Here is a 12,094-nt window from a genome sequence, read left to right as displayed (position 1 = left end):
TGACATTGCAACGGGTTCTGAGGAGGTTCACGAGAATGATTCTGGGAATGAAAAGGTTATCAAATGAGCAGCGATTGAAGACCCTGTGCCTGTACTGGCTGGAACTTAGAAGAGGTGGGATCTCATTGAAACCTATTGAATGTTGAAAGGCCCAGGCAGAGTGGATGTGAAGAGGCTGCTTCCTTTTGCAGTTGAGTCTAGGAACAGAAGGCTGAGCCTCACAATAGAACAGGTAAGGAGGAACTTGTTTAGCCAGATGGTGTTGAATCTGTGGATTTTATTGCCACAGGTGTCATTTAAGGCAGAATAAATAGGTTCCAGATTAGTCAAGGCATTAAAGATTATGGGGAGAAGGCAGATGAATTAGCACACCCAACCGTGCCAGCTCCTGGGGTTTAGATGCTCTAACTTTCCGGAGTATGGATAAATGGCGCGATCCCTTTGAAATTTCAGGACCATACCACGAATTGGCAATCATGTTTTTGCACCAATAATTGAGTATTTAAAGAGCACTTGAATGGAGACTGAGTGCTCAATCATAAACCCAATCAAGGATATTGTCTAGCATTTTGTTTGAGTTCAGTTCTCATTCCAGCTTTATACTGTGTCTCAGTCCTTACCTCAGATACTCCAGCATTTGGATCCTGACCATCCTTGTCAAGGACTCTCATCACAGAATGAAATGAACCCAGCGGGGTATTCAAGTCTTTTGTCCTCTATGGCCAGCCACACCTTGAGGATTTCCAGACAGAGACTGGAGATCTACAACCTCCAGGTTGCTGTTCATAAACTTTCACAAGGAGGAAGCCAAGTTGCTCAGAAGAGTTTTGCAGAGCTTGTACATTTTCCATCCACAAAGAGATTCAACCGTGACTGAGGCTCTTGCTGCGGCTTCCTCACTCAATGCTCATTAGTGTTCAAACCCTAGGCTTCCCAGTTCCCTTTGGAGTGCAGAAAGATGGCCGTCGTTATCTGTCACCTGACTGGGAGAGCCCTGGTCTGGGCCAGCACGCATTGGGAAAGATGGTTGGAGATTTGCTCAGATTTGGAGGAATTCATTAGTCACAGTCATAGTCATACTTTATTGATCCCGGGGGAAATTGGTTTACGTTACAGTTGCACCAAAAATAATAAATAGTACTAGAACCATAAATAGTTAAATAGTAATATGTAAATTATGCCAGTAAATTATGAAATAAGTCCAGGACCAGCCTATTGGCTCAGGGTGTCTGACCCTCCAAGGGAGGAGTTGTAAAGTTTGATGGCCACAGGCAGGAATGACTTCCTATGACGCTCTGTGCTGCATCTCGGTGGAATGTGTCTCTGGCTGAATGTACTCCTGTGCCCACCCAGTACATTATGTAGTGGATGGGAGACATTGACCGAGATGGCATGCAACTTAGACAGCATCCTCTTTTCAGATACCACTGTGAGAGAGTCCAGTTCCATCCCCACAATATCACTGGCCTTACGAATGAGTTTGTTGATTCTGTTGGTGTCTGCCACCCTCAACCTGCTGCCTCAGCACACAACAGCAAACATGATAGCACTGGCAACCACAGACTCGTAGAACATCCTCAGCATCGTCCGGCAGATGTTAAAGGACCTCAGTCTCCTCAGGAAATAGAGACGGCTCTGACCCTTCTTGTAGACAGCCTCAGTGTTCTTTGACCAGTCCAGTTTATTGTCAATTCATATCCCCAGATATTTGTAATCCTCCACCATGTCCACACTGACCCCCTGGATGGAAACAGGGGTCACCGGTACCTTAGCTCTCCTCCGGTCTACCACCAACTCCTTAGTCTTTTTCACATTAAGCTACAGATAATTCTGCTCACACCATGTGACAAAGTTTCCTACTGTAGCCCTGTACTCAGCCTCATCTCCCTTGCTGATGCATCCAACTATGGCAGAGTCATCCGAAAACTTCTGAGGACTATGAGGACTATGACGAAAACTTCTTACCACTATGAGGAAGGCGTTCCATCACCCCACTGTTGCAAGCCGAGCCTTGGACGGTCTGATGAAGACATATCTGGGCAGACGGTCAGCAGCTGACAATGCTATCGAGTCTTGGACCTTGGCCCAAGACTCCTTGGAACAGGAAGGCCTTGGACCCTCTATACCACCATAAACACTGAGACAAAGTGAAGGATGCCCTCCCCTAAGAAATCCATGAGCCCTTTTGTGTGGACTACTGTAGCGGAGGCTACTTTTGCACAGCTCAAACAACGACTCACATCAGCTCCCATTTTGGTTTCAACGAAACCAAACCTTCCCTTTATCGTGGAAGTGAACACTACAGATATCAGAGTGGGTACAGTGATGTCTCAACAATCACCTTCAGATATTAAACTGCACCCATGTGCAATTTTCTCCAGGCAGATATCCCCAACAGAGAGAAACTATGACATTAGGAATCGGGAGCTACTTGTGGTTAAGTTGGCTTTGGAAGAATGACATCACTGGCTTGAGGTGACCAAGAACTCTTATCATTTAGACAGACCACAGGAACCTGGCTTATATTCAAGAGGCCAAGAGACTGAATTACAGGCAGGCCAGGTGGTCTCTGTCCTTTACCTGCTTTAATTTTGTCCTGACCTATTGACTTGGGTCAAAGAACCAGAAACCAGATGCCTTTTCAATTTGACGAACCGGAACGAGAGGAGCAGCCCACCAACATTTTGTCCCAAATCAAGGTGATAGTATCAATTAATTGGGGAATCGACTCCCTTGCTTGCAAAGCCTAAGCTCAAAGGGAGGTTCCCAAGAACAGTCCATCAAATCGGATGGTTGTCCCAACTTCTGTCCAGTCTCAGGTACTCCAGTGGGGCCATTCATAGAGAATGACTGGTCACCCAGGGATTGCCAGGACCCCCAAGTTGATCAAGAGAAGGTACTGGTGGCCCAGAACGACAAGAGGTCCAGCAGTACGTGCAGGCATGTGAGGTGCGCACCCAGAACAGGGAGCCCATACCTGACCTTAAGGGCTCCTCCACACCCAACCTTTTCTGGAAAGACCATGGGCACACTTCCCCATGGAAATTGTCATGGGTCTTCTGCCATCCAAGGGGAAGATTGTCAACATGGTATTTGTTGATTAGTTTTCGAAGGCCTGCAAGTTAATTGCCTTGGAGAAGCTACAACCTGCAGTGGAGACAGCTGAAATTGTCCTGGGCCAGGTCTTCAGGATCCAAAGATTGATGTCCCTGTGGCTGAAGATCTTGTCCAGCACTGCAAGCAGAAATGGATTAGGGCACAAGAGATTTTGCTGGCCTCTACCCGGAACGTGGAAACTAAGACCAACCGAAAGAGAAGACAGGGCCCAATTTGCAGCCTGGGCAACAGGGCTGTCCACCCAGGGTTTAGCTACCTGGGTGAAATCTAGAAAGTTGGCACCCAAGTTCATTGGACCCTTCAAAGTCCTGAGGAAAATAACCCCAGTGCCTTATACCTTGCCACCTCCCAAGACCCTGAAATTAATCCCACCTTCCACATCTCTAAATTAAAACCTGTCATCAGCAGTCCCTTACCACCACCATCAGCCCTGTTGCCACCTAGGTTTATCGAAGGGGAGCAGGTCTTCCTGGTGAGAAGACGTTTGGATTCATGAACTGCAATACCTCATGGACTGGGAAAATTTCAGACCTGAGGAATTGTGCTCAGTGCCTCAGAAAATTCATCTTGGATCCAGTTCTTATCCATAGCTGCCATCACCGAGCAGCCAGGGCCATCAGGAGTCGGCTGTACGGGAGGGTGTCCTGTTACGAGACGCACCCAAACATGCTAGCTCCCAGGATTTAGATGCTGTAACTCTCCAGAGTATGGATAGCTGGCATGGCCCCTTTACGGGTTCAGGACCATCCTGCTAATTAGAAATCACGCTTTGGTGCTAAGAATTGAGTATTTAAGGAGTACCTAAATGGAGCCTCAGTACTCAGTTGTAATCCCAACCAGAGATATCGTTTAGCATTTTGCTTGTGTTCAGCTCTCATTCCAGCTTTACGCCATGTCTCAAACCTTGCCTCAGATACTCCAGTATTTGGTTCCTAACCATCCATACTAAGGTTGGAAGAATAGGTTTAAGTGAGAAGTGGATCAGGCATGACGAAATGTGTCGAGTGGCCTAATTCTGCTCCTACGTCTTATGGTCTTACCACCTTTCAAAAAGTTTTCTTGTTTTTTTTAAAGCAGCTTTGAGTAGCTTTGGATGTCAAGGGCATGCAGAGGAATTTAAATGGTATTGGCAGTGACAAAGCCTGCACAATAGCTTTGTCAGTTACTGAAGATTCATTTTAACAGTATCATGAGTGGAGTTTGTTCTGGTCCACATTGTTGAACAATGCATTGGCATTACTGAAATCTGTTCATTCTTGGTGTTCACAATGATAATGTTTTTCACTTTTGCTAGCTGAACTATTGCATATACTTACTTCAAGCACCTTGTTGGATTTTTTTTTCCTACGTCTTCTAGTAGAGTTTTCTTGTGAACAGTAGCATAAAATTCATGTTTAATAAATGTTTTACCTGTGAATGCTGCTTGTATGATGCTGTGCCCCTGTGCAAGTAAAGATTTTCATTTCACCGTGCACACATGTACTTGCCTGTATAATAACAATCTCGGCTGTGGTTTTAACTTTGACTACCACAGTCACCAACTGCATTTTGTTGAATGTTATATATTGGAATCACAAATGTTAACCTAGTCACTTTGAATGAAGAACAGAATTTTTGAGCTGCTCAACGCCTGTAGGAACCCATTCCATTTTCTCTAGTTCTTACTCTGCATTACATCTGTTCCGACAGCATCAATTTCCACAATGGAGCTGTCTATGTATCTTCTTTAATCTTCCCTCTCCAAAAAAAAAAAAATCAGATTCTCAGGTGTAACTTTCCATTTCCTTTGCTTCTAAATCAACCACTTTTTTCCCCACCCTGAGCAAGTACAGAACTGAAAAAGCAAAATGAAGGGGAAAACTGCAGATGCTGGAAATATGAAATAATGAATGAAGATGTCAGAAGCACTCAGCAAGTCAGGCTGTATTGCTTGGAGGAGGAACAAAGTTAATATTTCAAGTTCAAGGTTCTTTGTCAGAGCTGGGAACAAGTTTATGATTCCGACAAATGACTTCAACCTGAAACACTTGCATTCCTTCCCTTTCCACATACGCTGCCTAACATGTTGAAAATTAAGCATCTTCTGTTTTTGATTTTGATTTTGATTTCCTGCATCTAAGAGTTTTATTTATCTTTGGCCTAGTCAGTATTATATCTCTGTAATTAGAAACATGGAATATTTGTTATTTACAAGCATATCCTCACTTTGAAATTATACAAAAGGCTTTGAAGTACAGAAAGACATTTCTTTTCTTCAGCATTCTTTTTAAGATAATGAAAGCATCTACCCCTCTGAAAAGATGCTTCTCAAATCTTCAAGCTTGACACATGATACCACATGCGAGGCAACATAATGCTAACAAAGGGATGACTTCTGACAAACAACAGCCAGATTGTCACTAATATTCTTGAGAAAAAACTCAAGATGTATTTATTTTCCAGTTACCTTGAGAATCATTTATTTTCAGAGAGACTGGACATCTATTTGAAATGACTATTCTGCTTACCAAATGATTTGGGAATTAGAGGGTAGATTTAAAACTGGAAGAAAATTGTACACTAAACATCTGTTCTCAATGATACTTTTATACAGTAATTCTTATCAGTACATTTACTTCCTTCAATCAATGACTGAAGAGTAATTTCACAACACTTTAAGCCATTGAAAGTACACCATCATTAAGAACACCCACCAGACAATAGATAAGAAGGTTTTTGAATAATTGGTTGCTGTATTTGGCAGTAGGGTACTATGAAATTGATACTTACATACAGTGGTTACTGTGAACCTCAAAGCAGTACTTTCATTTTCTGCCTAATGATACTTCCTGTTCTATTCTTGGTATGTTGTCAGGACACTGGAGCTGGAGCAGGGATCCAATCACAGACCCAGTCCTGTGCACACAGTGATATTAATTGAGTAACAAATCCCAAGGTGTAAACAAAGTCAGCATCAAAGTTCAGGCAGCAATCAAGACATCCAGAGAAATCCAAAAACCAGAACTAGGAAACAGGCAAAATCAAAACCCAGACAGACAGAGTATAGATATTAAAAAAAATGCTGGAAAGGCTCAGGAAAATTCATTGGTACAATCTAGCAACAAACAGGTGAAAATACAGGACTGAACTACACTGAGCAATAAACAGAGGCAGATGATAGGTGGAGCACAATGAGACACAGGTGGCAGCAATACAGGTAATAATGAGAAACAGATGAGAGACGGAGTACTCAGTAACACAGGGGCCAGAGTAGAGCAGCAGCAAGGATAGGAACACATGGCAATACAAAACCACAGACTGACAGCTAGGGGGAAACACACAAAAAGACAGAGTTCAACTGGAAGTACTAACAGTACCCTTTGCAGCATTTGTATCTGTACTCTGTCCGTCTGAATATCAACTCTGTCTGCCTCCCAATTCTGGTTTTTGGATTTCGCTGGAGGTTTTGATCTCTGCCTGAACTTTGACGCCGACTTTGTTTGTACCTCGGAATTTGTTACTCAATTAATATCACAGTGTGCACAGTACTGGGTTGGCGATTGGATTCCTGCTCCAGCGTCCTGACAGTACAGTCTGGCCGGAATGGATCCAGCAGACCCCAACCAGCTGAGAGCTGCCCTGGAACAACAGGGATTGATGCTGGAGAGACACCAGAACCAGATGGATTCCCTTTCTGCCAATGTAGTTGATCTTGTGGCACAGACTCAGTCACTCTAGCTGTCCCACAGCGTCCATCAATATTCTGCGACAGTATCTTCCACCCTGCCCTCCGCAATCTCGCATGCTCCTCCCATCCAAGCGCCCCATCTGCCTTCTCCAGAAAAGTACTCAGGTGAGCCTGGTACCTGCCATTCTTCCTTTCCCAGTGCACCCTCCTTTTTGAATTGCAACCAACAAAATTTCCGACTGATCGAGCCAAGGTAGCCTATGTCATCACCCAAAAGTCTGGTCGGGTGAGAGAATTGGGAAGCAGGCACTGTCAGTACCTCCAGTTGAACTGTCTTTTTGTGTGTTTCCCCCTAGCTGTCAGTCTGTGGTTTTGTATTGCCATGTGATCTTATCCCCGCTCCTGCTCTACTCTGGCCCCTGTATTATTGAGTACTCTATCTCTCATCTGCTTCTCATTATTACCTGTATTGCTGCCACCTGCGTCTCATTGTGCCCCACCTATCATCTGCCTTTGTGTATTGCTCAGTGTATTTCAGTCCTGTGTTTTCACCTGTTTGTTGCTAGATAGTGCATTTTTTTGAGCCTGTACAGCATGTCTGTCTGTCTTCTGATTCTGGTTTTTGGAGTATGCTGGATGTTTTGATCTCTGTCTGAACTTTGATGCTGCCTTTGTTTGTACCTTGGGATTTGTTAGTCAATTAATATTACTATCTGAATAGTACTGGGTATGTGATTGAATTCCTACTCCAGCATCCTAACACAGATATTAGATTCTATGGTGCCACCTTATTTCTTCCAGGATCTGATAATATAACTGAAAAAGTATTTTCAAATGAATGCAAAGTTAAAGTCAAAATTGAGGTTATGCTTATATGAACAAATGCATACATGCGCAGGTGCAATGAAAAACTTACTTGCACTAGCATCCCAGACATAAGGCATCAGAGACATAACATTCACAATAAAAACTTAAATTAATAGAATTTGTATATTAAGAAATGCACAGAAATGTCCATAGATTCAGATGATAGAATAAGAAGCACACAACAATACAATTAAAAATATTTAATTACCCCTAGAAAGAAAACTAAAATTAGATACAGAATAATTTTCTAATATGATTTTAGCTACACATGTTCATTAATTGCAATTTTTAACATCTTTCACAAGATATAGCCAACATTGTTCAGATTTAAAAAGGGCATCAGCTATCATTCATGAGCTTGCTGGGTGTTCCCACAACTACCTACCCTTCAAAAGTTAGTTCACTTCCCTGTTCATTGTCCATGTGAGTTTAGCTGCCAATGCCAACTACTGGAATAGTTGTTTCCACCATTGGTACCAAGGTGGAGATAATTCCAGCTAACAAAGTAGTTTACACACAGTTCATTTTTATTTAGTTATACATGTTTAAATCCAGACAAAATTCTTAAAACACATAAAATTCACAGATTTTCTATCTTATAAAACAATTTCCACATTAGAAATGATTTTGAAACATGAATGATTTCCAAAACACAGATACAACTCCTAAAAGTTAAAAAGAAAACCAATGAGTTCCAGATGAATTAATTGTTTGTCACATAAATCAAAGTCAGAGGAATGAAATTTAGTTCACCCCATGATTCTGTCATTCTTCTTGCTGTTTATTAACCATTCCTAATAAGCCTGTTGTTCTGAGTTATAAGTTGTAGTATGGTTAGGTTGGAATAGGAGCATAGATTTCATTTGTTAAAAGAACCTTGAATTCAGATGGGTTTTGAAAAGCCAAGCAGCTTTATTGTCATCATGATCACAACTCTGTTTAATATCTTAAATTTTGCATTCCCCACCTGAGATGTGAAATTTAGACTCATTTCTAAAACAGTGGTCTAGGCTTGTTACTATTTTGATTATTAACAGACACAACAATATGATCAACAGTGCATTCCAGATCAAAAATAGAGTGTTCTGTTACAAATATAAGAGATAGAGCAATGGAAAATAAAACGAGAACTAAAGCAAGTAGGACTGGAACTTCTCAGCACGTCGAGCAACACAATTTGACCTGTTGATTAACTGCACCATTTCCGGTTTTTATTTTAAAATTCCAGCCATTTCAGTTTTTGATTCTTGAAAAGAAATTAGGGGCAAAATCATTTTATGCAGTGTAATCTTTCTCAACAATATAGCTGCCTATTTGTTTCCAATTTGGATTGATATTTTAGGAAATGTCATACTATTTACTGAATGTACTGCATCAACTTGGCAAGGCTACTTCAATAAGACTTCCCAACCCCACAATGCTGGCACCCAAGGGCCACAATCCTGGAAGCTCCCTTCCAATTCATACTTCATCCTTTCCTTCTTGCTCTATTGTTCCATTCAGTTCAGTGGATGCACCACTATACCTGCACGAGGAGAACCTAGCACAAGTTTAGTGAACATATTTCTGAGCTTAACAACTGGGAAATCTGTGGAATATGCATTGCCCTGTTGGATTCAAAAAAGGTGATCTAATCCTGACTTGGAAATGTATCTGTGCTATACTGAGCATTCCCTTCCTATAAATAATTTGAAGTGAGAAGATGACAATCTGTCACTATCTCCACAGGAATCAGAAAAGATCAAGAAATGTTGACCTACTAATAACGTCTCATATCACAACTACGTGAAAATAAATAAATATATTTTCAATTTCATCACAGTTTAGATTGAAGCTAACTTCTACTCTGAAGCATTGGGTTTGCTGACTGTAAAGTTCCAAACTCAAATAATGATATATCTGATGTAGGTAGCTGTAGGCACCCTCACTAAAGGGAGGTTATACTGCAGCTAGCTACTCTTCAAAAGCTAGTTTAAGACCATTAGACCATAACATATTGGAGCAGACGTAGGCCATTCTACTCATCGAGTCTGCTCCGCCATTTAATCATCGGCTGATCCAATTCCTTCAGTCATCACCACTCTCCTGCTTTCACCCCATACCCTTTGATGCCCTAACTAATCAAGAACCTATCTATCTCTGCCTTAAATACATCCAATGACTTTGCCTCCACAGCCACTTGTGGCAAAAAAATTCCACCCTCTGACTAAAGTAATTTCTCCGCATCTCAGTTCGAAATGGACGTCCTTCAATCCTGAAGTCATGCCCTCTTTTCCTAGAATCTGCTACCATTGGAAATAACTTTGCCATATCTAATCTGGTCAGGCCTTTTAACATTTGGAATGTTTCTATGAGATCCCCTCTCATTCTCATGAACTCCAGGGAATATAGCCCAAGAGCTGCCAGATGTTCAGAAATGCCAAAAGTAATAATTTATTTCCCTATTTATCTACCATGGTGAGTTTAGCTGCTAATGCCCACTATTTGAGTGGTGGGTTCCCCCTCCCTACCAAGGAGGAGATATTTCCAGCTAACAAAGTAGTTTAAGCACAGTTTATTTATCTTCTGTGAGACATGTTTAACTCTGGACAAAATTCTTAAAATGCATTTAAAACTCACAGAGATTTTCTATCTTAAAAAAAAGAGTTACAAATTTCAAATTATTTATAACAACACAAAGTAATTCCAAAATACAGGTATAATACCTAGAAGCTAAAAAGACATACCTGTGAGTTGCAGACAAATAAATCATCCAACACAGAAATCAAAGACAGAGGAATGGACTCTAGGCCACCCTGTTTTTCTGTCATTTTTATTGATGTTGCTTAATCATTCCTAATAAGCCTGACAGCTCTGTTAATATTTATACTGTTCTTCTGCTGCTAGGGTGACTTCACACATATGTGATTTCTTTTCAGTTATGTTTTTCACACAGGTGGTCTAAAAGCTTCCGGGGCCAGTGTTTCCAGGTGCCCACAATTAAAGCTGACTCTTAAGTATCCAAACCTTCTATTAATAAATCAGCTATTCAATGTGCTAAGTGATAATACAAATCTGGTTGGCAACCATCCTTGAACTAAATAACTTAACCAGTATTAACATAACTCCATTGTTTTACACTGTAATAACATCAGGTGCTGTGAGCCAGCATGTCTGTGCTGAATATTACTGAAAAACAACTCTTTAAAAGCTCACAGCTGTTCTGTTTGGAAAGCTGAGCTTGAAAAAAAAGGCTTCCTGGCCCTGGACAGTGAATATCCATCACACTACTTCTGGCCATTTCTGCGTCTATCTGACTGAATTCATAAGCAAGTCAATGTCCAAATTTCCACTCAAAGCACACTGTTTCCCTTTGGATTTTTGAGTGCACAAGCGGTTAGCATTAATGAGCAATGAATAATGTGCAGCCTTAGACTCAGTTCATTCACGGTCCGAGAATATCTACACTCCAATCAAGGTAATCCTTACTTACACAGATTTCTCACTTGTAAAGCTCAGAAATCAGTTTAGCAGTCCTGTGCCAGGTTACCTACTGTATGTGCAGTATGAACCCACCATTGAAATGAATGGGAACAGCTAGAACAAAAAGTTGAGAAGACTTGGATAGTATATTTAAACATATGTTTTTACTTTGACTTGAGTGGGAATGTTTTGAATTAGGACATAAAAAATATTGTATGGGAATGGTCCTTTCAGTTTACAATAATATAGCCAAAAATTAATTTCGTAGTCAAATCCCCAACTAAACCAATTCCTTCTCCCTACACAAAGATCCCTGTGTAGATGGATCCTGGATTCCTGTCAGATTGCCAGCAGGTGGTAAGAGTGGACTCCCTCACCTCTGCCCCTCTGACTCGCAACATAGGTGTGCCTCAGGGATGTGTACTAAGCCCCCTCCTTTACTCCCTGTATACCCATGACTGTTTCGGCATCCACATATCCAATCTGATAATTAAATTTGCTGATGACACCACACTGATCGGCCTTATCTCAAATGATAATGAGGCAGCCTACAGAAAAGAAGCCATCACCCTGACACAGTGGTGTCAAGAAGGCAACCTTTACCTCAATGTCACAAAAACAAAGGAGCTCATTGTGGACTACAGGAGGAATGGAGACAGGCTAACCCCTATTGACCTCAGTGGATCTGGGCTTGAGAGAGTGAACAGTTTTAAGTTCTTCAGCATAAACATCACTGAGGGTCTTACGTGATCTATACATACTGGCTGTGTGGTGAAAAAGGCACAACAGTGCCTCTTTCACCTTAGACAGTTGAAGAAGTTTGGTATGGTCCCCCAGATCCTAAGATCTTTCTATAGGGGCACAACTGAGAGCATCACTGCCTGGTATGGGAACTGTACTTCCCTCAATCACAGAAAGCTCTGCAGAGAGTGGTGTGGACAGCCCAGTGCATCTGTAGATGTGAACTTCCCACTGTGCAGG

Source organism: Mobula birostris, chromosome 5, assembly GCF_030028105.1.
Source record: "Mobula birostris isolate sMobBir1 chromosome 5, sMobBir1.hap1, whole genome shotgun sequence".
NCBI lineage: Eukaryota > Metazoa > Chordata > Chondrichthyes > Myliobatiformes > Myliobatidae > Mobula > Mobula birostris.
This window is presented reverse-complemented; position numbering follows the sequence as displayed.